The sequence below is a fragment of the Haematobia irritans genome, chromosome 1 (genome assembly GCF_050003625.1).
Source record: "Haematobia irritans isolate KBUSLIRL chromosome 1, ASM5000362v1, whole genome shotgun sequence".
In the NCBI taxonomy this organism is placed as follows: domain Eukaryota; kingdom Metazoa; phylum Arthropoda; class Insecta; order Diptera; family Muscidae; genus Haematobia; species Haematobia irritans.
In genome coordinates, this window is record NC_134397.1 from 72,976,673 (window position 1) to 73,003,186 (window position 26,514).

At 32.5% G+C, this 26,514-nt stretch overlaps 1 protein-coding gene across 1 annotated transcript in view; it reads right to left on the reverse strand.

The window, feature by feature from the left end:
• Positions 1-26,514, reverse strand: part of E2f1 (E2F transcription factor 1) — a 228,049-nt gene that overhangs the window by 198,119 nt on the left and 3,416 nt on the right. Inside the window, exon 2 of the mRNA XM_075290749.1 lies at positions 24,776-24,811. The gene's annotated coding sequence lies outside the window, so the exon portion shown is untranslated. The remainder of the gene's footprint in view (positions 1-24,775; positions 24,812-26,514) is intronic.

Consider the following 26,514-nt stretch of genomic DNA (forward strand, 5'->3'; position numbering starts at 1 on the left):
AAATTTTGTTCAGCGATGAGGCTCATTTCTGGTTGAATGGCTACGTAAATAAGCAAAATTGCCGCATTTGGAGTGAAGAGCAACCAGAAGCCGTTCAAGAACTGCCCATGCATCCCGAAAAATGCACTGTTTGGTGCGGTTTGTACGCTGGTGGAATCATTGGACCGTATTTTTTCAAAGATGCTGTTGGACGCAACGTTACGGTGAATGGCGATCGCTATCGTTCGATGCTAACAAACTTTTTGTTGCCAAAAATGGAAGAACTGAACTTGGTTGACATGTGGTTTCAACAAGATGGCGCTACATGCCACACAGCTCGCGATTCTATGGCCATTTTGAGGGAAAACTTCGGAGAACAATTCATCTCAAGAAATGGACCGGTAAGTTGGCCACCAAGATCATGCGATTTGACGCCTTTAGACTATTTTTTGTGGGGCTACGTCAAGTCTAAAGTCTACAGAAATAAGCCAGCAACTATTCCAGCTTTGGAAGACAACATTTCCGAAGAAATTCGGGCTATTCCGGCCGAAATGCTCGAAAAAGTTGCCCAAAATTGGACTTTCCGAATGGACCACCTAAGACGCAGCCGCGGTCAACATTTAAATGAAATTATCTTCAAAAAGTAAATGTCATGGACCAATCTAACGTTTCAAATAAAGAACCGATGAGATTTTGCAAATTTTATGCGTTTTTTTTAAAAAAAAAGTTATCAAGCTCTTAACAAATCACCCTTTACATGATTTCCGAGAAAATAACATGGTTGCGAAAACCATGTTACATGGTCACCACCCAAAACTAACATTTTGCTCTTAAAACATGTTTGAGGTGAGGGTGTACTTTTAATGTTTAATTTTAACTTTTTTTTGTTTCAAATAAGTTAAAAACAGAGTAAGAATTCATAAAATGGTACAAATCATTTAAATTTTGTCGAAAAAATGCTAAATCCAATCTGAAACAAGTATATACGGCCGTAAGTTCGGCCAGGCCGAATCTTATGTACCCTCCACCATGGATTGCGTAGGAACTTCTACTAAAGGCTGTCATCCACAATCGAATTACTTGGGTTGCGATAACACTTGCCGATGGCAAGGTATCGTAAAACTTTTTAACAGTGTCTTCTAAATTGTAAGTTAGTCCATAAGGGGTATATATTAAACAAAAAAAAGGCCGATTAAATACGTATATAATTCAGTTTGACAAAATTTTCTATAGAAATAAAATGTTGACAAAATTTTCTATAGAAATAAAAACTTGACAAAATTTTCTATAGAAATAAAATGTTGACAAAATTTTCTATGGAAGTAAAATGTTGACAAAATTTTCTATAGCAATAAAATTTTGACAAAATTTTCTATAGAAATAAAATGTTGACAAAGTTTTCTATAGAAATAAAATGTTGACAAAATGTTGTATAGAAATAAAATGTTGACAAAATTGTCTATAGAAATAAAATGTTGACAAAATTGTCTATAGAAATAAAATGTTGACAAAATGTTCTACAGAAATAAATTTTTTACAAAATTTTCTATAGAAATAAAATGTTGACAAAACTTTCTATGGAAATAAAATGTTGACAAACATTGCTATAGAAATAAACTTTTTACAAAACTTTCTATAGAAATGAAATTTTGACAAAACTCTATAGGGCTTTGCCCAAATAAATTTGACAAGCATACTTTTCCTCTGTTGGTTAAGCTACACTTGTAGTTTAGTCAATGCATGGCTTTAAGCTGAGATCAAAAAACAAAAAAACTTTCTATAGTAATAAAATTTGACAATATTTACATGGCTGTTAGAGGCCATATACTAACGAAATGTACCAAATTTCAACCGCATCGGATGACTTTTGCTCCTCCAAGAGGCTCCGGAGGTCAAATCTGGGGATCGGTTTATATGGGAGCTATATATATTTATGGACCGATATGGACCAATTTTTGCATGGTTGTTAGAGACCGTATACTAACATCAGGTACCAAATTTCAATCGGGTAGGATGAAGTTTGCTCCTCCAAGAGGCTCCGGAGGTCAAATCTGGGGATCGGTTTATATGGGAGCTATATATATTTATGGACCGATATGGACCAATTTTTGCATGGTTGTTAGAGACCGTATACTAACATCAGGTACCAAATTTCAACCGGATCGGATGAATTTTGCCCCTCCAAGAGGCTCCGGAGGTCAAATCTGGGGATCGGTTTATATGGGGGCTATATATAATTATGGACCGATATGGACCAATTTTTGCATGGTTGTTAGAGACCGTATACTTAGACCACGTACCAAATTTCAACCGGATCGGATGAATTTTGCTGCTCCGGAAGGCTCCGCAAGCCAAATTTGGGGATCGGTTTATATGGGGGCTATACGTAAACGTGGGCCGATATGGCCCATTTTCAATACCATCCGACCTACATCAATAACAACTACTTGTGCCAAGTTTCAAGTCGATAGCTAGTTTCGTTCGGAAGTTAGCGTGATTTCCACAGACGGCCGGACAGACGGACAGACGGACGGACGGACGGACGGACGGACGGACATGCTTAGATCGACTCAGAATTTCACCACGACCCAGAATATATATACTTTATGGGGTCTTAGAGCAATATTTCGATGTGTTACAAACGGAATGACAAAGTTAATATACCCCCATCCTATGGTGGAGGGTATAAAAATTGTGAATTTTTGAAAATATTTGAGGTCAAACGTTTCCGACAAGCATTAGAATCCGTTATAAATTCTAAAAAATTTATAAAAATTATTTATTTGACAAAATATCACAGACTTTTTTAATTTACATCCAAAACATTGAATTCATATCACACCTAAAGAAGTGATGCAAATTCCGTGCAACGGCTGTTGAAATGGAGGACTTCCGTCCTAGACAAGCCCATGTTAAATTCATCGCTTCTGCGTGAATTTTGCACCACTTCCGTATCCAAAAAGAACATTTTCATTACTTTTTTGGTGACGCTTTTTTGCTGGGTATGGTTGCTATATCTAAATTTGATCCGATTTCTTCCAAATTCTTCCAATAGCGTTTGTCCTTGTGTCCAAAAAACACACTGTACCAAATTCCATCAAAATCGGTTAATAATTGCGACCGGAATCCTGTGAACAACAAATACATGGGCAGACGGACGGACACCAAGCACTAGATCGACTCAGGAGGTGTTTCTGAGTCGATCGGTATATATTTTATGGGGCCTAAAATCAATATTTCAGGTAGGCACATTTTTTGGCAGATCAAACTTAATATACCCTGACCACTATGTGGTTTAGGGTATAAATATGTACTCGTTTCCTTACATCTAGATACATTTCAATTCAATCGAGTCCAATGAATGTGAACTCAAAATTAATAAATATGTAGTTGAAAATTTCAAATCGATTTTTGATAGGCAAATCTAAAATCGATTTTTTGATTAATTTTAGGCTAATAATCAATTTCGACTTTTTTGATTTTCATGCCAAAATTCGAATAATCGTTTAATCGATTTTCGATTTACAGATTCCCATATGGGGGCTATATATAATTATGGACCGAAATGGTCCAATTTTTGCATGATTTTTAGCGGCGATATGAGGGCTGTTTTCTTTTAGCACTGGATGCAACATTTGTATGGGCTATCCAGAACATCGTTGCACTGGTGTTCTATCCAGAACATCTCATCAGAGCAAGTCGCGTCGGTGTTGCCAGATTGCATTTTGATAAAGTGACGCTTTTTAGATTCACAATAGCAATTTATTGTGACTAATTTATCGAATAACATGAAATCCAAAGTGGTACAGTCTCATAAATAATAGCAGCAGTAAACATTTATTACTATTTGGACATTTCATACATTAAAAATGTAAGATTTCACTTGTTTTTTTGGAGATGTCCTGCATAAACGAGTACGCTGTTTTCTTTTAGTCCGGGATGCTTAGGGTATCCAATGCTAAAAGAAAACAACCCTATGCACATAACTTTACAAGTTTCAACCGCACTGAAAAAAAGTATGTCCGATTCCAAAGATTTTGTACTTACTTTAACAATTTTGGTATTGATTCCGAGCCAAAGAAGCGGAGAATACAAGTAAGGATACTTTTAAGACACAATTCTCTTTTAAATTTGGGTTTTGTGTACTTTCTTCTAGGAAGCAAATTTTAAATTTACGTTTTTTTCAGCTTTTTTTCTTCATATGCTATAAAAGTCCTTTAAAAACGAGTTAACAAAAACTTTATTTTCAAAATTCCGACTCGACTTCCAGTAAAAAATATGCTATGTTTCAAGTAAAAAACGTCTTTAAAATAAAGTGTTGTAATACATGTCCTATTTTTGAACGATTTTTTGCTTTGTAGTCAAGATGTAAAAAACAACAAATTTAAAGACAATTTCATTAATTTTAAAGAATTTTTCCGAATTATTAAATTCAAGTTGACCTTAGCCCAAAAATTTTTTCTTTCATGTTATGATACCCATTTTTAAGTCAAATCCCTTAATTATAAGGACGATACGACTTCATTGAAAAGTTTATCGACTTTTGGACAAGGAAAAAATCTTTATAAAGGGTGATTTGTTAAGAGCTTGATAACTTTTTTTTAAAAAAAAAACGCATAAAATTTGAAAAACCTCATCGGTTCCTTATTTGAAACGTTAGATTGGTCCATGACATTTACTTTTTGAAGATAATTTCATTTAAATGTTGACCGCGGCTGCGTCTTAGGTGGTCCATTCGGAAAGTCCAATTTTGGGCAACTTTTTCGAGCATTTCGGCCGGAATAGCCCGAATTTCTTCGGAAATGTTGTCTTCCAAAGCTGGAATAGTTGCTGGCTTATTTCTGTAGACTTTAGACTTGACGTAGCCCCACAAAAAATAGTCTAAAGGCGTCAAATCGCATGATCTTGGTGGCCAACTTACCGGTCCATTTCTTGAGATGAATTGTTCTCCGAAGTTTTCCCTCAAAATGGCCATAGAATCGCGAGCTGTGTGGCATGTAGCGCCATCTTGTTGAAACCACATGTCAACCAAGTTCAGTTCTTCCATTTTTGGCAACAAAAAGTTTGTTAGCATCGAACGATAGCGATCGCCATTCACCGTAACGTTGCGTCCAACAGCATCTTTGAAAAAATACGGTCCAATGATTCCACCAGCGTACAAACCACACCAAACAGTGCATTTTTCGGGATGCATGGGCAGTTCTTGAACGGCTTCTGGTTGCTCTTCACTCCAAATGCGGCAATTTTGCTTATTTACGTAGCCATTCAACCAGAAATGAGCCTCATCGCTGAACAAAATTTGTCGATAAAAAAGCGGATTTTCTGCCAACTTTTCTAGGGCCCATTCACTGAAAATTCGACGTTGTGGCAGATCGTTCGGCTTCAGTTCTTGCACGAGCTGTATTTTATACGGTTTTACACCAAGATCTTTGCGTAAAATCTTCCATGTGGTCGAATAACACAAACCCAATTGCTGGGAACGGCGACGAATCGACATTTCACGGTCTTCAGCAACACTCTCAGAAACAGACGCAATATTCTCTTCTGTACGCACTGTACGCATTCGTGTGGTTGGTTTAATGTCCAATAAAGTAAACTGAGTGCGAAACTTGGTCACAATCGCATTAATTGTTTGCTCACTTGGTCGATTATGTAGACCATAAATCGGACGTAAAGCGCGAAACACATTTCGAACCGAACACTGATTTTGGTAATAAAATTCAATGATTTGCAAGCGTTGCTCGTTAGTAAGTCTATTCATGATGAAATGTCAAAGCATACTGAGCATCTTTCTCTTTGACACCATGTCTGAAATCCCACGTGATCTGTCAAATACTAATGCATGAAAATCCTAACCTCAAAAGAATCACCCTTTATTAGAGAAATGCGTCGTCTACGCTAAGCAAAATCTGGGTATCGGTTTATATGGGGGCTATATAATTATGGACCGATATGGACCAATTTTTGCATTGTTATATACTTTATGTGGTCTGAGAGCGAATATTCTATGGTTGAGGGTTTAAAACAAGTCCATAGGATATTGGTATTAATTTCAAACAAAAACAATGTCTTTAAAATTAAGATATTTTTGGGAAGTTATATATCTTTAAATTTACAGATCTCCTTTATCGAATTTTCATACTCTATTGTTCTTAATTTCAACAAAAAAAAACACTTTAAACATAAGATGAAAAAATCCTGAAATTAAATCTTTGACTATATTTGAAGTTTTTTTTATCTTTAACGCTTTGACTACCGATGTCCATTGGGGAGGACATACGAAAACGACACCAAACTATATTTCCCCACTTAGTTTCGATTTATTTCTCCATGTTATTTTAAAGTGAAGGCTTTAATCTAAATAAACTATAAATATTTTCATTATTGGTGAACACTAAATTGCATTTTTATAAACTTCTTTAACAATAAACGAAAAATATGAAATTTTGAGACAATTTTTCTACTGTATGTCTCTAGTTATATTTTCGGGTTCTTTTTTGTATTTTTGCTCACACTTCGAAAGATATTATAGGCCAAATATCGCTTATTCTCGTAAGGCTATTTGGTCACAATTCAAGAAACAATTTTTCAGAAGTAATTGAGGTAGGTCCCCAAAATTATAAGTTTTGTTCTACATGCTATGAATACAAGTAAAAACAGAAGAACAATTAAAGTTTTTAAAATTAGGAAGGGTTAATACAAAGTGTGAATATAACAGTTACGAATTATTTCTTTAAATCAAAAATGTGTTTCTTTACTTTAAGAAAAATGTTCCTTACTTCAAAAACATACGACTAAAGGGTGATACGGTCAAAATTTGGTCAAGGGAAAACGCGTGTAAATCGGTGAAATCGTTTATTTAAAAAATCACATTAAATTTCTTTTTCAAGTTCAATTAGTATAAAATTCAGGAAAAATATTCAGTTAGGCTTTCGCTTTTCCAAATCCGAATTGCCGGGCCTCACGCTTGACACCTGCCATCAGATTTTGTACAGCCACCTTGTCCACCTTCTTCGCCGCAGAAGGCCAGTTTGCCTTGAACTGCTGCTCGTCCTTAGCATTTTTTTTTGTCTTCTTTAGGTTCCGCTTGACAATAGCCCAGTATTTCTCAATTGGGCGGAGCTCTGGCGTGTTGGGAGGGTTCTTGTCCTTGGGAACCACCTGCACGTTGTTGGCGGCGTACCACTGCATGGCCTTTTTACCGTAATGGCAAGATGCCAAATCCGGCCAAAACAGTACGGAACAACCATGTTTCTTCAGGAAAGGCAGCAGACGTTTATTCAAACACTCTTTCACGTAAATTTCTTGGTTGACAGTCCCGGAAGCTATGAAAATGCTGCTTTTCAAGCCACAGGTACAGATGGCTTGCCAATCCAGATATTTCTTTGCGAATTTTGACAGTTTTATGTGCTTGAAAATATCTGCTACCTTTCCCCTTCCTTTTGCCGTATAAAACTCCTGTCCCGGAAGCTGCTTGTAGTCGGCTTTGACGTAGGTTTCGTCGTCCATTACCACGCAGTCAAACTTCGTCAGCATCGTCGTGTACAGCCTCCGGGATTTTAGGGAGGGAGGTTAGGGTTTCGCTTGAAACTACCAGCAACACTCTTTGTCGTCTCAGCGGCTTCCGGTTTTCGATTTCCCCCCGATCCAGACTTCCTGGCTGTCGACAAACGTTCCCCAAACACTTTAATTACATTTTTAACGGTTGATTTGGCAACTTTTAGCGATTTTGCCAGCTTTGCGTGCGAGTAGCTCGGATTTTCGCGATGCGCGAGCAAAATTTTGATACGCTGCTCTTCTTGCTTGGACGGCATTTTGACAACTGAAGAGTGAATTCCAAAATCAAAATAGGAGCAACATTCTACACACACACACCTTCAAAATGAGGGGTGTTCAGGTTTTTTTAAATGCAAAATTGAAAGAAATACGTCAAGTTTATATTGACCAAATTTTTACCGTATCACCCTTTATACCGGTGGAACGCAAATATCAAAGATTCGTATCCTAAATTAAATTAAAAATGAAGCAATGATGATAAATTTCCTTTCAATTAAAATTTAATTTTTAAAGAAATTTGTCCCTTAATTTTCCCCCATAGTGCAATTTTGATTGTTGACGACATGCGCATGATGATTACCAAATTATGTGCAAAAAATAATGCTGTGAATGCAATTATTACATGTATAAGAACAAACATTAAACCCGCGAAACATTTTTATAAGAGAAAAAAAAAACATATTAAAAAACAGGTCATCGTCCTAAGAACAAAATGCGTCTTTATATAAATTAGAAAAAAAAATTATTATTAAAAACCACGAAGTGCAACTTATCATGAAAATTACCACGAAGTATTTAATGCAAGTGCGACCTCCAATTGCAAGAGATAGTGCATATACCCAAAGAATTTTTTTAGTAGAAAGGTGGCATTTGAAAAATTTTATAAAATAAAATTTCGACCTAGATTTTTATCACATAAATGTGTTCACAGAAAGACGGACGGATATGGCTAGATCGAGCTGACCCTGTGCATTATTGCCAAAGACACCTATGTCTATCTCATCTTCTTCTGGGTGTTGCAAACATATGCACCAACTTATAATATATACATAGGTTACCATTAGTTACGTACTTTCTATTGGTTACATTTTACATGCCACAGGTTATTATCGTCAAAAACTTGTCTGGTTACACGCAAAGAAAAAAAACGTTTGGAAAACGTGTACCGAAAACGTTTTTCTTTTGTTAGAGTTTTTTGAATTGCTTCGAAAAGTATACTCTTTTATCACCAAAAAAATTCGTTTGTTACAAAATTTTTATTTTTTCAGTAAAAAAAGTTATTTTTGAACCAACAACACAGTCCATTTCGTTTATATCAAACACTGGGCGCCACAAGCTATGCTATATAAATATAACTTAGTTATATGGGTAATTGTCTATTGATGACAATAACGGCTACATGGCTCAGTGGATAGTGTGTTGGCTTACAAATTGCATGGTCCGCGGTTCGATTCTCCGTCCAGGCGAAAGGTAAAAAACAATAAAAAATTTATAAAATCGTATAATTTCTTCTACATTGTTTGTGTTACAGAAAAAGGTGCTAAGAACTAAAAAACAACGTGGAAGTGGGAAAGATGTGAGGGAAAATGCAATTAGCCAGAAAATTTTTTTTTTTTGAGTTAGTCTTTATGAATTTGTTTTTACATCCTGGAAAAGAATAAACGTTTATCACAAAAAAAATATACTTTTCTTCCAAATACACTTCCTTTCAACGAAAAGCAAATGAGAAACGAACTTTGTTTGTCTAAAATTTCGTTTGGGAGGAAAGAATTATTTTTTTGCGTGTACGTAGGTAACTATTGGTTACATAGGTTACTATTAGTAACTAATATTAAAATGTAAACAAAACTGACATCTAGATGTACTTGAATTTTGTTGTTTTTATTTTTTTGTAATACTGCAACTACCTGGGAATTATTTTACCATGGGCGCAGGGTATAATTAATTGATACAATTAATTTTTATGATTGATGTTTGTTTTTTTTTTTTTGTAATAATTGAATCAATTGAATTTTTAATTGAACATTTTTTCAAATTCAAATAAAATTTTTATTGGACAAATTTATGTGACATTTTCTTCTGTGAACCAAAGAACCACCCTTATAATATAGTTCATGTTCTGTGTATGTCACTAGAACAAAATCCTAAATCGCTTGAAAAAAATTACTTGTGTCAGCTTCATAGCCTTACTAAAATGAAAGATTCCTTGGTAGTTCCTTTGAAGTTTTGTTTCTTGAGTAAAATGTAAATTAGATTTTCAAAATCTCTTATAAAAAAAGCTCACCCACAAAGGATGTGTCTAATATTAGATATGGAACATGCATATATGTATTTAGAACCACTTAAATGTTTCCAAAGAAACAATGGCGAATTAATAAAGAAAAAATTACGAATATCTAGAAAAGGCAAAAACACAGAAAACAAAGCAAATGAATGACAACAGATTAAGAAAACAAAGATGGTATACTACATAGAATCTTTTAAATGAATGAAGTAGCGGATGGATGGCATTCAGTGCGGTGCGGCTTGAAATTTCTTTTGGCTTTGTTCTGTTTGTGCCATGAAAGTACCATCAAATTGCTGAGGTGAGCATTCTAGACATGCTGAAATGGATCAATGGTTCAATGAAATCGATGGTTGTTTGACTATTCGGATAGACCTTAAGTGGTAAATACCTATTCCACGGTATGTATTTCGCCATCTAACAGAGGTCATCATACTGTAAAGTCGACGTCATTGCGTTTGGAAGGCAATATAACCTTGTCCAAGCCAGAGAGCATTATTATTTTCATTGTAGGTGTATAAAAAGAAGGTAATCTTATAATTATGGTCAACTCGGACTGAAAAAAAAACATAAAAAATACACTCCACACACGCAAAAAAATAATTCTTTCCTCCCAAACGAAATTTTAGACAAACAAAGTTCGTTTCTCATTTGCTTTTCGCTGTAAGGGAGTGTATTTGGAGGAAAAGTATATACTTTTTGTGATAAACGTTTATACTTTTCCAGGATGTAAAAACAATTTCATAAAGACTAGCTCAAAAAAAACATTATTTTCTTGCTAATTGCATTGTCCCTCACATCTTTCTCACATCCACGAGGATTTTTAGTTCTTAACACCTTTTCCTGTAATACCAACAATGTAGAAGAAATTATACGATATTATACATTTTTAAAATTTTTTTACCTTTCGCCTGGACGGAGAATCGAACCGCGGACCATGCACATTGTAAGCCAACACACTAGCCACTGAGCTATGTACCTGTTATGGTCATCAATAGATAAATATCCATATAAGTTATATTTATATAGCATAGCTTGCGGCGCCCACGAACCGAATAAACAAAGTTTATTTAACAGAAACAAACATTTAGTTTGGCACCGTGGAGCAGTGGTAGCTACGTCAGACTCTCATGCCAAGGGTCGTGGGTTCGATCCCTGCTTCGGCCAAAGTTTTTTTTTTGCTTTTGTTTTTTTTTTTTACATATATTCCAGATATATTCGGAAGATTCCGAAAAAATGTTCAACATTACATTGTACTATATTAAATTTTGAACTGTAAAATGTGTCTTATTAAAGACCTAAAGTCAGAAAAGAACAGTGTTTGATATAAACGAAATGGACTGTGTCGTTATTTCAAAAATAACTTTTTTTATTGAAAAAATAAAAATTTTGTAACAAACGAATTTTTTTGGTGATAAAAGTTTAAAAGTTTCGAAGCAATTCAAAAAACTCTAACAAAAGAAAAACGTTTTCGGTACACGTTTTCCAAACGTTTTTTTTCTTTTCGTGCACCCATAGAAATGATTGGTTGGAATTCGAGTACGACAACAATTTGATAGTGGAGACCCACAATTTTTAATTGTGTGGAATAATTGTTAGTCATTTCTATTATTTGATGCTTTATATAACCAATAAAATAGCAGTGTGACCAAAAGTTGGTACACACGATCAAATATTGGTCGTTATTTATAAATTGAAATAAGCAACCATTTCTATTTATTCCACCCTGTTGTGGTAACTGATTTATTTTCCCAATCTATCACCAAACCTGATTGAAAGTCAGTCTAGCAAATAATTGGTTGGGCTTACCGATTTGATAGTTATAAAGTGAAATGGTTGCTATGGACTACTAATATTTAGACAACAAATAAGTTTTATTGTTTCGTTATTGAGAATTTTTATAGAATAAAATTTATTTAAGCCAATGTTTAATTTAACTGAAGTGATGATGTGCGATGTGAATTATAAGCTTGTTTCTAATTCTGCAGTTGCATTCTCAAGAGACAAGTAAGTATAAATATGAAATTACATTTTTACTTCTCACGACAGTTTTTTTAATTTTTCTCCAATTTTATATAGATGCTATATATCAAGAGATATCTACTCAAATATGATGAAAACCTGACATGGTATGCTGCGTGAACGCAACTTTTGAGATAGGTACAACTAAAAATAAAGTGAATATTTGCAATAATTATTTGTTATTTTTTGCAGCTTTGCACGTCCATGGCATTGACATTCCCGAGTGGCTGCCTTTCTGTGGTATAGTACCATGTACTATTAATTTGTCGTATATTTAATATTTCCAATGGTTACACGTATATCTTTATTCAAATAAAAATAAACTAAACTGAAATTTGCTCGTTATTCTTATTTCACAAATGGTACCAATAGCAAAATATTGGTTGTTCCGTTAAATTATCAGGTACACCCTCAAAAAAATCGCTTCTCTAACATATGTTCCAAACATATTTTGCAGGAAGCACATATATTATTGGATACTGCCGAAACATTAATATGTTTGTTTTATGTGAGCATATTATATGTTTGGAAGCATTTTGAATCCAAAAATAGTATATGCTTGGAAGAATTCCTCAAAGAAGATTGTGCTCATTTCCTCAGATAACTTTCACTTCCACGAAATTTTTGAGTTCTTCGCATCTTTTTCTGTAATACAAATATGCTGTTTTTTTTTTCAAATGTCTATTCTCTTGGTTCCGAATGTCTATTCTCTTTATTCCGAATACTCATTCTAATATTCAAATTAAATAATATTTAGACTTAAGCATACTACATTTTTGGCCTTATCATGAAACAGTTTTCCAAAACTACATACAAGCGGTTTCACAGAAATTGCTCTCATTTCATTCTCGCTGTGTTATGTTGATATCTTTTTATTCAACCCTCCCTCTCTCTCTGTCGCTCTCTGAATAAAGTATCACAACATATATATGTTTACTCGAAATTTGTAAATTTATATATTTATACATTCACACATATTATTTTTATGAAACATTCATGCCCCAAACATAATATATTCTAACATATTAACATATGTGTCCCAAACATTTTGTGTTAGTTTAGGAACATTACATGTTTGCACTTAAATATATTGTGTTTAAAAATTGTGCCCGAAACACATTTTGTTTATATCGGAACATATGAAAAACATATTTTTCTAACAGTGTAGTTACGCCAACTAGCGAATGAAATTCTATTGGTTGTGATTACCAATATAATTGTCTATTGGTTATCACAACCAATTATGTCGGTTTTATTATGATAGTAGATGCAACCAAATAATTCGGTTGGCAAAAGAATTGGTTGTCCCAACAAATTTGTTTTCTGTGTGCAGGGAACTAAAACCAATTAACCTCTATTTTAGTTCATGGAAATTACTACACATACGAAAAAGACTGTTTTTCGGTGCAAAAATTGTATGTCTGGAACTCATTTTTTTAGCACATTAGTTTTAAGTGCAAACATATATAATGTTAAACTAGTATAATGTTAAACTAGCATAACATGATTGGGACATACATATATGTTAATATGTTAGAACATATTATGTTTGGGACATATTTTTGTTTTTTAATACAAATATGTTGGTGGCATTTTGCTGCATATATGCCTAACGTGAAACATAATATGTTTGAACAATACAAACAATATTTTGATTGGACAAATCCTGAAAATATATGCTTGGAGCAGAATGTGTTTGGGAGCATATGTTACAGAGGTAATTTTTTTTATGTTTTAGTTAAAATTTCTCCAATATGGCGAAGTTTCCTTGACTTTAATAATTTTTAAAGTATACATTAAAAATTATTAAAGTCAAGTCAAAGTCATCACTTTTTTTAACTGACTTAGTCTTCCGAATTTGGTTAAAAAGTTAATTGTATCAATTAAGTTTTTAATTAAAAATTTTAAAAGTTTCAATGATTGACTTAATTAACTTAATCTTTTTATCTTGATTAAAAAGTTAATTGTATCAATTAATTTATTAATTGAAAAAAACATTCAACTTCAATTAACTTTTTAATTGGAAATATTTTGGTGATATTTTTTTCTGTGTACGTTAGTTAAATGAACTAAAAAGGAGCAAAAAAAATCTACACGAATGAAGCATAAAGATTTACTAAATTCGATTTTCTCACAAAATAATTAAAAATTTCTTAAAATCTGTAAATTTTGACGGTATTAAAATGGGCCCCAATCCAAAAACCCAATAATACTGAATACGAGCCCTATGCAAATTAGCCCCAACAGTTGTACCTAAAGCATGAATGTCGAACCCAAAGCTAACTTAGGGCTGATTTTCACTTTTGATTTAAACGATTGTGCGAAAATTAACCTGAAATTTTGGTTCGCGATAGCTCACTTTGATTTGCGTTATCTCCTGGACTCTGCCTGTGGGAAAATGTCTTAAACGCCAGTCGAAGGCAGACCACTTATAACACTTTACGATCGCGTTAGTTTACCTTGGAGGGAGAAAGTCCATACACGGACGAAAAAGACTGTTTTTCATATGTTTGGCTGTAAAAATTATATGTTTGGAACTCAAATTTTTTAACACAATATTTTAAGTGCAAACATATAATGTTCATAAACTAGCATAACATGTTTGGGACATATATGTTAATATATTAGAGCATAAAATGTTTGTAAATATAATATGCTTGGAGGCAAACATATATTAATTTAGAAATAGCCTATAAACAAATATGTGCTTAGAAAAGAGACCTAGAGAGTATTCTGCAAGTAAAATAATGGAAGTAACCAACTGGCGCCTTAAAAATATATCCACACAAAGAAAATTTCATTAAAATGTTTACCACCTTTGTATTCCCCTAAGGTGAAACATAATATGTTTGAACAATACAAACAATATTTTGTTTGGACCAATCCTGAAAATATATATGCTTGAAGCAAAATGTGTTTGGTGTATATGTTACAGAAGCGATTTGTTTTTTTAGGGTGTAGTAGGTCCGCCCCTTTGACAACTTGGAATTGCGATAGCCCACATTGAAATTTGACTATAGAAAAAGGTCTTAAATCCCGGCCAAAGGAGGCCATTTATGTCACTTTCTTCGAATCGCGTTAGCCAACTTTGGACTCTGCCCATAGGAGAAAATCTTAAAACTCAGCCGAATTGCAGCCACTTATTTACTTTTGGAATCACGTTAGCCCACTTTGCATAGTGAAAGAAAGTCTTAATACACATAAAAAAATGCTGATTCAATCATGAAATTAATTGATCCAATTAATTTTTAATTGAAATGTCTTCAATCACAGAAATGATAGTATCAATTAAAAAATTAATTGGAGGTCAATTAAAAAATTAATTGATTCAATTAAAAAATTAATTGATACTATTAATTTTCGTGATTGATTTTTGTTTCAATTAAAAAATTTGTTGATTCAATTAAATTTTTAATTGAATATTTTTTAAAACTCAATTAAAATTTTAATTGGAAAATTTTTCGTGAAATTTTTCTCTGTGTACCCGTCGTTACTCCTATTACTTTGCGTTCGCGATTGCCCACTTTGGACTCCGTCGATAGGAGAAAGTCTGAAACTCTGGGCGAAGGCCAGCTAAGCATTAAACATATGTGTTGCTATTCGGAACAACAAAAGGGTGTAAGAATAAAATAGGCCCCACTTTAAAACTAAGGACGATCCAAAAAGGATATTGAGGTTCATTTTCATTTGAAATATTGGGTTTATTTACGAAATACAAGCAGGCCCCAAAACGGGTTTCTGTTTTCCATATAATTTTTTGGGAACCTCCTTCATTTAGGTTTTAAGGCTCATTTTCATGGGGCCCATATTCTCTTTGAAATGCAGACTGTTCCCATGAGCCAATCACTTTGTTTGGCTAAACAGAACAATTCTTAAAAACGGACGAAATAAATTGTTGAAGCTGCCAAAAAAGGAATGATATGCAAACATTTAAAAACGATCAAAGACCTTTTCCCAAAGACATCCTTGCGAAGGCTTTTATTAAAAAGGGAGCAGTGGACGGTATAGATCCGGAGAACATTGCTTTAATATTATTTTGGAATTTCTACTTGACGCATTAATTAAAATTTTTTGTGACTTTAATAATTCCAGAAAAAGCCCCCTTTTTTGATGTTTTTCTTAATGTTTTATTAGATATTCCAAAAAAATCGTCTCGAATTAAAAGCTAAATTTTCTATAGAGATAAAATTATGGCAAAATTTTCTATAGAAATAAAATTTCTCAAAAATGACCTATAGAAATAAATAACATTTTTCTATAGAAATAAAATTTTGACAAAATTTTATAAAGACATAAAAATTGACAAAATTTTCTATAGACATAAAAATTTAACAAAATTTTCTATAGAGATAAAATTTTGACAAAAATTTCTATGAAAGTAAAATTTTGCCAATATTTTCAATAGAAATAAAATTTTGACAAAATTTTCTATAGAAATAAAATTTTGACAAAATTTTCTATAGAAATAAAATTTTTACAAAATTTTCTATAGAAATAAAATTTTTACAAAATTTTCTATAGAAATAAAATTTTGACAAAATGTTCTATAGAAGTTTGACAAAATTTTCTATAGAAATAAATTTTGACAAAATTTTCTATAGAAATAAAATTTTGCCAAAATTTTCTATAGAAATAAAATTTTGCCAAAATTTTCTATAGAAATAACATTTTGACAAAATTTTCTATAGAAATAAAATTTTGACAAAATTTTCTATAGAAATAAAATTTTGACAAAATTTTCTATAGAAATAAAATTTTGACAAAATTTTCTATAGAAACAAAACAAAATTTTCTATAGAAATAAAATTTTGACAAAATTTTCTATAGAAATAAAATTTTGACAAAATTTTCTATGGAAATAAAATTTTGACAAAATTTTCTATAGAAGTCAAATTTTGACAAAATTTTTTATAGAAATAAAATGTTGACAAAATTTTCTATAGAAGTTAAATTTTGACATTTTCTATAGAAATAAAATTTTGACAAAATTTTCTATAGAAATAAAATTTTTGAGAAAATTTTTTATACAAATAACATTTTGACAAAATTTCTATACAAATAAAATTTTGACAAAATTTTCTATAGAAATAAAATTTTGACAAAATTTTCTATAGAAATAAAATGTTCTATAGAAATAAAATTTTGACAAAATTTTCTATAGAAATAAAATTTTGTTACAATTTTCTATAGAAATAAAATTTTGACAAAATTTTCTATAGAAATAAAATTTTTGAGAAAATTTTTTATACAAATAAAATTTTGACAAAATTTCTATACAAATAAAATTTTGACAAAATTTTCTATAGAAATAAAATTTTGACAAAATTTTCTATAGAAATAAAATTTTTTTTTTTTTTTTTTTTTTTTTCAACCGAAATATCGGAAAATAAAAAACTAGAAACCAACAATTTCGAGTTTAATTTATAGACCTACAGCCGAGATTATGAGATAAAAATCATAAAAATTAAAATAAAAGGTCAACAATATCAACAAAAAACATAAAATAAAATTTTGACAAAATTTTCTATACAAATAACATTTTTACAAAATTTTCTATAGAAATAAAAGTTTTGAGAAAATTTTTTATAGAAATAAAATTTTGACAAAATTTTCTATACAAATAAAATTTTGACAAAATTTTCTATAGAAATAAAATTTTTGAGAAAATTTTTTATAGAAATAAAATTTTGAGAAAAATTTTTTATAGAAATAAAATTTTGGCAAAATTTTCTATAGAAATTAAATTTTGACAAAATTTTCTATAAAGGGTGATTTGTTAAGAGCTTGATAACTTTTTAAAAAAAAAAACGCATAAAATTTGCAAAATCTCATCGGTTCTTTATTTGAAACGTTAGATTGGTCCATGACATTTACTTTTTGACGATAATTTCATTTAAATGTTGACCGCGGCTGCGTCTTAGGTGGTCCATTCGGAAAGTCCAATTTTGGGCAACTTTTTCGAGCATTTCGGCCGGAATAGCCCGAATTTCTTCGGAAATGTTGTCTTCCAAAGCTGGAATAGTTGCTGGCTTATTTCTGTAGACTTTAGACTTGACGTAGCCCCACAAAAAATAGTCTAAAGGCGTCAAATCGCATGATCTTGGTGGCCAACTTACCGGTCCATTTCTTGAGATGAATTGTTCTCCGAAGTTTTCCCTCAAAATGGCCATAGAATCGCGAGCTGTGTGGCATGTAGCGCCATCTTGTTGAAACCACATGTCAACCAAGTTCAGTTCTTCCATTTTTGGCAACAAAAAGTTTGTTAGCATCGAACGATAGCGATCGCCATTCACGGTAACGTTGCGTCCAACAGCATCTTTGAAAAAATACGGTCCAATGATTCCACCAGCGTACAAACCACACCAAACAGTGCATTTTTCGGGATGCATGGGCAGTTCTTGAACGGCTTCTGGTTGCTCTTCACTCCAAATGCGGCAATTTTGCTTATTTACGTAGCCATTCAACCAGAAATGAGCCTCATCGCTGAACAAAATTTGTCGATAAAAAAGCGGATTTTCTGCCAACTTTTCTAGGGCCCATTCACTGAAAATTCGACGTTGTGGCATATCGTTCGGCTATTCATGATGAAATGTCAAAGCATACTGAGCATCTTTCTCTTTGACACCATGTCTGAAATCCCACGTGATCTGTCAAATACTAATGCATGAAAATCCTAACCTCAAAAGAATCACCCTTTAGAAATTAAATTTTGACAAAATTTTCTATAGAAATAAAATTTTGACAAAATTTTCTATAGCAATAAAATTTTGAAAAAATTTTCTATAGAAATAAAATTTTGAAAAAATGTTCTATAGAAATACAATTTTGACAAAATTTTCTATAGAAATAAAATTTTGAAAAAATTTTCTATAGAAATAAAATTTTGACAACATTTTCTATAGAAATAAAATTTTGACAAAATTTTCTATAGAAATAAAATTTTGGCAAAATTTTCTATAGAAATAAAATGTTGACAAAATTTTCTATAAAAATAAAATTTAGACAAAATTTTCTATAGAAATAAAATTTTTACAAAATTTTCTATAGAAATAAAATTTTTACAAAAATTTCGTTAGAAATAAAATTTTGACAAAATTTTATATAGAAATAAAATTTTGACAAAATTTTATATAGAAATAAAATTTTGACAAAATTTTATATAGAAATAAAATTTTCGTTTTGCTTGTTATTGTTGTTCAGCTTAAAACCATGCATTTACTAAACTACAAGAGTAGCTTAAGTAACAGTGGAAAAGTATGTTTGCCAAATTTATTTGGACAAAGCCCTATAGACTGCAAGATGGTTTGGATGGACGGCCGTTTCCTCATCAGCATCATCTACTTGCAGCAAAACTATCAACCAATTATCAGAATAAATTCGGGTAATTCACTAAACCCAAAGTGAATTAAACTTGAACCTTCCGAAAAAATGTTTTTGACCTTTATTTAGGAAAAAAACCGACTATCAAAAACCTTTTTTCAAGAGCTTCTTATACTTGAAGCTCACATTGAGTTTTGTAATTCACACTTTTTTTAGGTAAAATCAAAAACAATATTGAAATGAAATTTGAAAAAATGTTCTATAATTTCGAATTTCCTCCCCATTATACCATTGAGGAATAAAAGTAATTTATTTCCAAAAATTTATTTAGTAAACTTACGAAAGAAGTTGTTGATCTCAATTGTTTAAACAAAACAAGCCTACTCCAACAGAACACTATTAATTATTATGATCACTTGGTAACAAAGCACAATTAATGGCCACTGACTTCTTCAGATGGCTCTTTGAATCATTGAGGTAGAAAGAAACAAGAATGTAGGCAAACAAAAGTAGTAATGCGGCAACACCTGAACAAAGACCCATTGACTATAAAGCAAAAAAAGACAGAAAACAGAAAACTAGTCATAATTTCTAGTTTTAGAAAGCCGGAACAACATGGTTATTACAAAATACAAAAAGAAGTTGCTAATTTTATTTTTTTTTATGGATGCAAAATTAGAAAACAAAATTCACACGCAAAGAACGACGAACTAAGAAACCGTATAGGGCTATGTTAGAGAACAGTAAAAATCATAAAAGTAATAGTTTAGGAAAAAAACTTGGTTAGAACTGGAAAGTACTAAAATACGAAGTGAGATTGTAAAGGTTGGTAGGTAGATTTCAAACCAACAAATTATGTTTAACTGACAGGCAACCAGGTGCATCAGGATCACTTAGGACACTCCGTCTATTGTTATACAGCATCCCAATAAAAACTCTCATTACCTAATCATTTTGGAGGTAAATTATTTCAAACTTGATTAGCAATTACCATGGCTGTGGAGTCGGAGTCTGAAGGTTTTGTTGGAGCCGGAGGTTGTCTCTTTATAATTTCCCCCGCTAACTTATATGAATCAGATAAGAGATGGTGTCGGGGAAACTCTTCTAGTTCCAAAAGAGCGGAGATGTGTCTCGTCAAGACTATTTTCCTCGGGGATGTCCACAGTAGTTGTGTAGACTGAAATATTCGAAAAAGGGATAGGATCCGTGACAACCCAGCCGAAGACTGTGTTTTGCGCTAGAAGCGATCCTAAAATATTCGTCCGCGTACCGTGCAATACAATTTTCGAATAAAGATCCGCGCCCAACAGAAGATCAACAGGACGACAAACAAATAAATTGGGGTCGGCCAAACGTAGATTTGGCATACTAGACATAATGTCACGATCTAGAGAAAAAGATGGCAGCGTGCCGGAAATGTTCGGAAGAACATACGCTAGTCTCCAGTAGGAGCGACTCATCTAGTGGGGTACCAATGCAAAGTGAACAAAGTTCTCTCGATGTGATCGAAACACTTTGAATTCACAGCAGAAATTGTAGCCGAAGTCGAAGACGTACTCAGTCCAAGTCGATTCCGGTAAAAATTTTACTCGACTCCGTCTCCGGCTAAACCACAATTTTAAAAAAAGCTTCATATTTTTGTAAGTAAACAATTTTTTGGGAACATAGATTCATTTGTGTTATTCAACCGATCAATGAACGGTATGACTGTAATTGCGCTACAAACTTCCAATGATAGAGGTCATTCTCTGTTTTCTAAAAGGTTAGACTATAAGATGGCGAATCGATACATTTTAAAGCCCACCACGATAAAAAGTTATTTTTTAATTGTCAGTAGACTTCACGCTCGAAGATTGGCCATACAGGACATAGCAATCGTTTGTTAGCCGATCTTCCGATTCGACTTCTTGAATACGTAGCTTAATTTAGGTTAGGCTGGTTTTACCAAAATGTCTATCATTTTTTGCCAGGCTGCAATTTTCATACCATTTGTCACAATTTGGGATCCCTAAAAAATATGTCAACTACGTCATGGGGACGAGGCCCTCACGGTCGGAAGGTGCGAGAAAGTGGGCGATGGGACCGTTCGAAAAAAGGATGTTGTCGTTCCTAATTTTGATATAGCGATAAATAAACCGATTCTTGAGCGCACAGAAACCCCCACTTTCATTCGGTTTTACGGAAATTTGTATCGTAGGAATGTTGCTATTTTTTTTCTGGCTTTTGTTCCCAAATTGGGACGCTTTCATCGCCAAAAATTCCCCTAATTAAATTAAAATTCGTAACAAAAAGCCCCATAATTTTTTCCATTATTTTATAACAAATTTTAATATGTAGGTTCTCCCGTAAAAAAGTTTAAAAATTCTTGCCTACTAATTTGCGATTTCGAACACACAAAAATTCCAAATGCTCATTTCATGAGCATTTGTATTTGAGTTTAAAAAAAAAAAAAAAAAAAACGTTTTAAAAAAAATCTCTATGTTAATTATAATTTATAAACTAAATCTCAGATTAGATTTACTATCTTACCAACATTAATTACAAAATGTAATTTAAAAATTTTTTGTATTTGTTAAAAAAAAGTGTCGCCAAAAAAGAAATGAAAATGTTCTTTTTGGATCCGGTAGTGGTGCAAAATTTTCCCATAAGCGATTAATTTAACATGGGCTTATCATAGGACGGATGTCCACCATTTTAATAGCCGTTGCACTAAATATGCATCACTTCTTAAGGTGCGATCCGAATTCAGTATTTTGGATGTGATTTAAAAAATATTGTGATATTTTGATAAATAAATAACTTTTGCATTTTTTATGATTTTTAATGCATTCTAATGCTTGTTTGAAACGCTTGCCCTCAAATATTTCCAAAAATTTGCAATTTTTCTAGAATAGATTTAGCATTTTCTCGGCAAAATTAAAAAAAAAATGTGTACCATTTTATTAATCCTTACTCAGTTTTTAACCTATTTGAAACAAAAAAGTTAAAATTACCCTTTGAAAATGTAAAAACCCGACTAATAAAATATTGAATCAAATGAACTTCCCGAGTAGTTAAAATAAAGAACATAAAGAAAGTTGTGCATTTAGAAGTACTTCCAATTTTTTTTTTGCTGTAAACCATTATTGTAAACCTGAAAATCCCCATCCACAAAAATATATCCCCCATTGGGAGGCAACACTGGATCGTAGATTTATTTTCGGAACAGAAAATCGAATTAGTTTGGTTTTGCTGATAACGGCTAATTTTTTATATAACACAATATAACAGGTTGGCTGATAAGTCCCCGGTCTGACACATAGATGGCGTCGCTAATATTAAATGCATATTATTTTTATAATATGCATTATTTATTTATTAAAATTTGACGTCTGTAAGTCAATTAGGGAAAAATACGGTGGGAGCAAAAACTTGGCTTGATAATGAGTTTCCGGACTCTGCCCCAAAGAAATCAACAATAATTGATTGGTATACAAAATTCAAGCGTGGTGAAATGAGCACGGAGGGCGGTGAACGCCCGAAAGAGGTGGTTACCGACGAAAACATCAAAAAACTCCACAAAATGATTTTGAATGACCGTAAAATGAAGTTGATCGAGGTAGCAGAGGCCTTAAAGATATCAAAGGAACGTGTTGCTCATATCATTCATCAATATTTGGATATGCGGAAGCTCTGTGCAAAATGGGTGCCGCGCGAGCTCATATTTGACCAAAAACAACAACGTGTTGATGGTTCAGAGCGGTGTTTGTAGCTGTTAACTCGTAATACACCCGAGTTTTTCCGTCGATATGTGACAATGGATGAAACATGGCTCCATCACTACACTCCTGAGTCCAATCGACAGTCGGCTGAGTGGACAGCGACCAGTGAACCGTCTTCGAAGCGTGGAAAGTCTCAAAAGTCTTTGTTTTTTGGGATGCGCATGGAATAATTTTTATCGATTATCTTGAGAAGGGAAAAACCATCAACAGTGACTATTATAAATTTGGCTGCAATGAAGAGGTGATCGCCGAAACTGAGGCCTATTTTGAGGCAAAACCGAAGGAGTACTATCAAAATGGTATCAAAAAATTGGAAGGTCGTTATAAACGTTGTATCGCTCTTGAAGGGAACTATGTTGAATAATAAAAACGAATTTTGACAAAAAAAATTGTTTTTCTTTGTTAGACCGGGGACTTATCAGCCAACCTGTTACTTCAATTTTGTGTTAATGATACCCTTGACTACTGTGGTACTGTGAGGTGATATAATAAGTGTATGCATTCGTATGTAACGCCAAGAAGGACCCGCTTGAGACCCATAGTTTAATATACCGATTGTCTTAGAATTAAATTAAGTGTCGATATAGCAATGTCCGTCTGTCTGTCATCAGAAAAAAATCGGTTTAGATTTACATTTAGTTGCCTCTTTTATATTTATCACCGGTCTGGTCATAATTGACGTGTTTATTAACCAGTGTGCTTCCAATATCCGATAAGATATAGCTATTATATATATATATATATCATACGCCAGATTTAAATTCATATGACCACCGGACGCCTAAATTTCATTCCGTTTTACTTGAAGTTTTGCACTGAGAGTATAATTAACATTTTAACAATGTGTATCAAATTTGAGGAATTTCATCCAATTGACGACTTCCGATTGTGCAAATTCGACCTATTTGGCCAAATATTGTCTCAAAACCCATAATTGACCACCTATAATGGCGAGGTCTAATCTATATCCGTGTAAAATCGCCACTAATAAGAAGTAAAAATTGTAAAATTGTCTCAAATTTACCTAGACAGAAAAACAATTCACGAAAATTTTTTCAATTAAAATTTTAATTGAGTTTTAAAAAATATTCAATTAAAAATTGAATTGATTCAACAAATTTTTTAATTGAAACAAAAATCAATCACAAACATTAATAGTATCAATTCATTTTTTATTTGGATCAATTAATTTTTTAATTGGCCTTCAATTAATTTTCTAATTGATACTGTCATTTCTGTAATTGAAGACATTTCAATTAAAAATTTAATTGAATCAATTAATTTCGTGATTGAATCAGAAAAAAATGTTGTGTGTATGTATACCTCTTATATGTATGGACCGCCCGATTAATCATAAATGCATTTTGCACAATTGAACAAAAATGGTTTTAAATATTTCCGATATATTTTTAATAATTTTATGTTCGGAGATTTTGCAGAAGAAGTAAAAAATATGTAGATATCCATGCATATGGGAATATAAAGCTTTATATAGCTCGCAACAAATTTGAACGATATGAGATGATCAATAATTTGGGTCACAATGTGATGAAGGGTATAATACATGCAGCCCCGTCCGACGTCATGTTTTTTCATTAGACAACTCAACATCATGTTTCTTTCTTTAGCCCAATATAGCTGTTTTTGCAAGCTTTACTCTTAAATATAATTTCCTGTCTGGTCCTACGCCTATCTTCGATACATCGGTGTCACAATTATTACCCCCTGGCTATGCGTTCTGGAGTTCCAAATTCTGTGGGATATATTTCTGTGGACAGAATCTCACACTCATTGGTGTTTTAATCCCGTCGACAATTCACATATTAAATTACGTTTGTAAAAATTAACTTACCTTATTTTTCACTCTACGCAACACGTTTGAAATTACCTGCAATAAAAAACGTCGATATTATAAAAAATCGTTTTCAAAATTCAAATAAAACATAATTATGTATATACATCTGAAGCGGCAAAATTAGTGATAATATTAAAGATTCTGAAAACATATCAGTTTTGGGTTTAATATATCTGTGGTCACAACCCTTAACAGACTAACTCGAATTAGGACACAATTGAGTTATTAGCACCATCGTATTCAGCGTAACTAAATTTATTTGCTTCTAAATTTTTCAAGGCAATTAATCCTAATCCAAAAAACACCTTCTCCTGATTTTCAGTGAAGATTCAAAACTTTAAACTCCTGTACTGAAAATATTGAAAACCAGACTTAGGCTGTTATGGGTTGTGACCACAGATATAGGAACGGTTGATCTAAAGCCAATCATAATCAATCGGGATATTGGTTTATGTTATACAGTGATACCGTAGTTTAATGATGGAAAAATAACCGTCATACGTGCAGAGTGCCATAGATGCGTTTATCTGATGTTACATCCACACTTAAACGATCAAAGTCTATAATAATACTAAATCTTGAACACATCCCAGCAAAAAAAATTGGAAGTTGTTCCACAAACATTTCTTTTAAAGCCCATCCCAGAATCCCCCATCGGGGTTTTCCAACTTCCGATGCAGTACTTTTGGACAAGTCCACAAACATTTCTTCTAAAGAGCATCGTGGGATCCATCAATGATTTTTTTCCACTTCCGATGCAGTCCTTTTGGACATGTACACAAACATTTCTTCTAAAGCGCATCTTGGAATCCCCCAATGATTTTTTTCTACTTCCGGTGCAGTCCTTGTGGACAAGTATTAGAAAGAATGCAATCAGGCTATTTTAAGTGTAAATTATTTTAAGTTAATTGGACAATTAAATTTTACAAAATAATAGGAAACTAATACAAAAAAATTTAAAAAAATAGAAAATCCATAAAAAAGTAAAAAACTAATAATAAAAAAAAAATTCATTCCCGCTGGGATTTGAACCTTTGCCGTTTGACTTTTTCGCTTCCATGGAAGTTCTTTTGAGAAGGGTTTGCAAATTACGAGAAGTTTTAATTTTTTTTATTGATTTTAATAGAAAAAAATATATTTATACGAAAATATATGCCGAAAATAAAAAATAAAAACGATACATAACATAAAAAAAATATTTTTTTAGAAAAATATTTGATAAAAAAAATTGCTGCTGGTGAGATTTGAACCTACGTTTCTTATTTTTTCGTTCATACTAATAAAAAACATCTCTAGAGGCAATTCAAATGTTATTCCTTGGTGTCGTATTACGATCATATCACAAGTATTTGAATTGACCTTTCGACGCTTTATGTTCAATGGCGTTTGTGGCTGAGTGTGCTAAGGCGTTCTGTTATGGTGCCAGTAAACCCAGGTTCAATCCCTGGTCGGAGCGAAAAAGTTTTTCAAATTGTAAAAATTAGATAATAGGAAAATAATAGTGTAATAAAACATTTGGATGAAAAAAAAAGTGAAATTGGTTGAAATTTTTTTTTTCGCTTTTTAAATTTCTTCATTCAAATTAACTTTCAGGGCACAACTTCTAAAGCAATGCAAAGGATCCAAAAAGGGAGTACTTCCATCCTATGACAAGTCCATGTAAAATTCATTGGAGATGATCCAAGTTTGCACTACTTCCGGATCACAGATTGGGGATCCAAACTACTTTTTTGGAA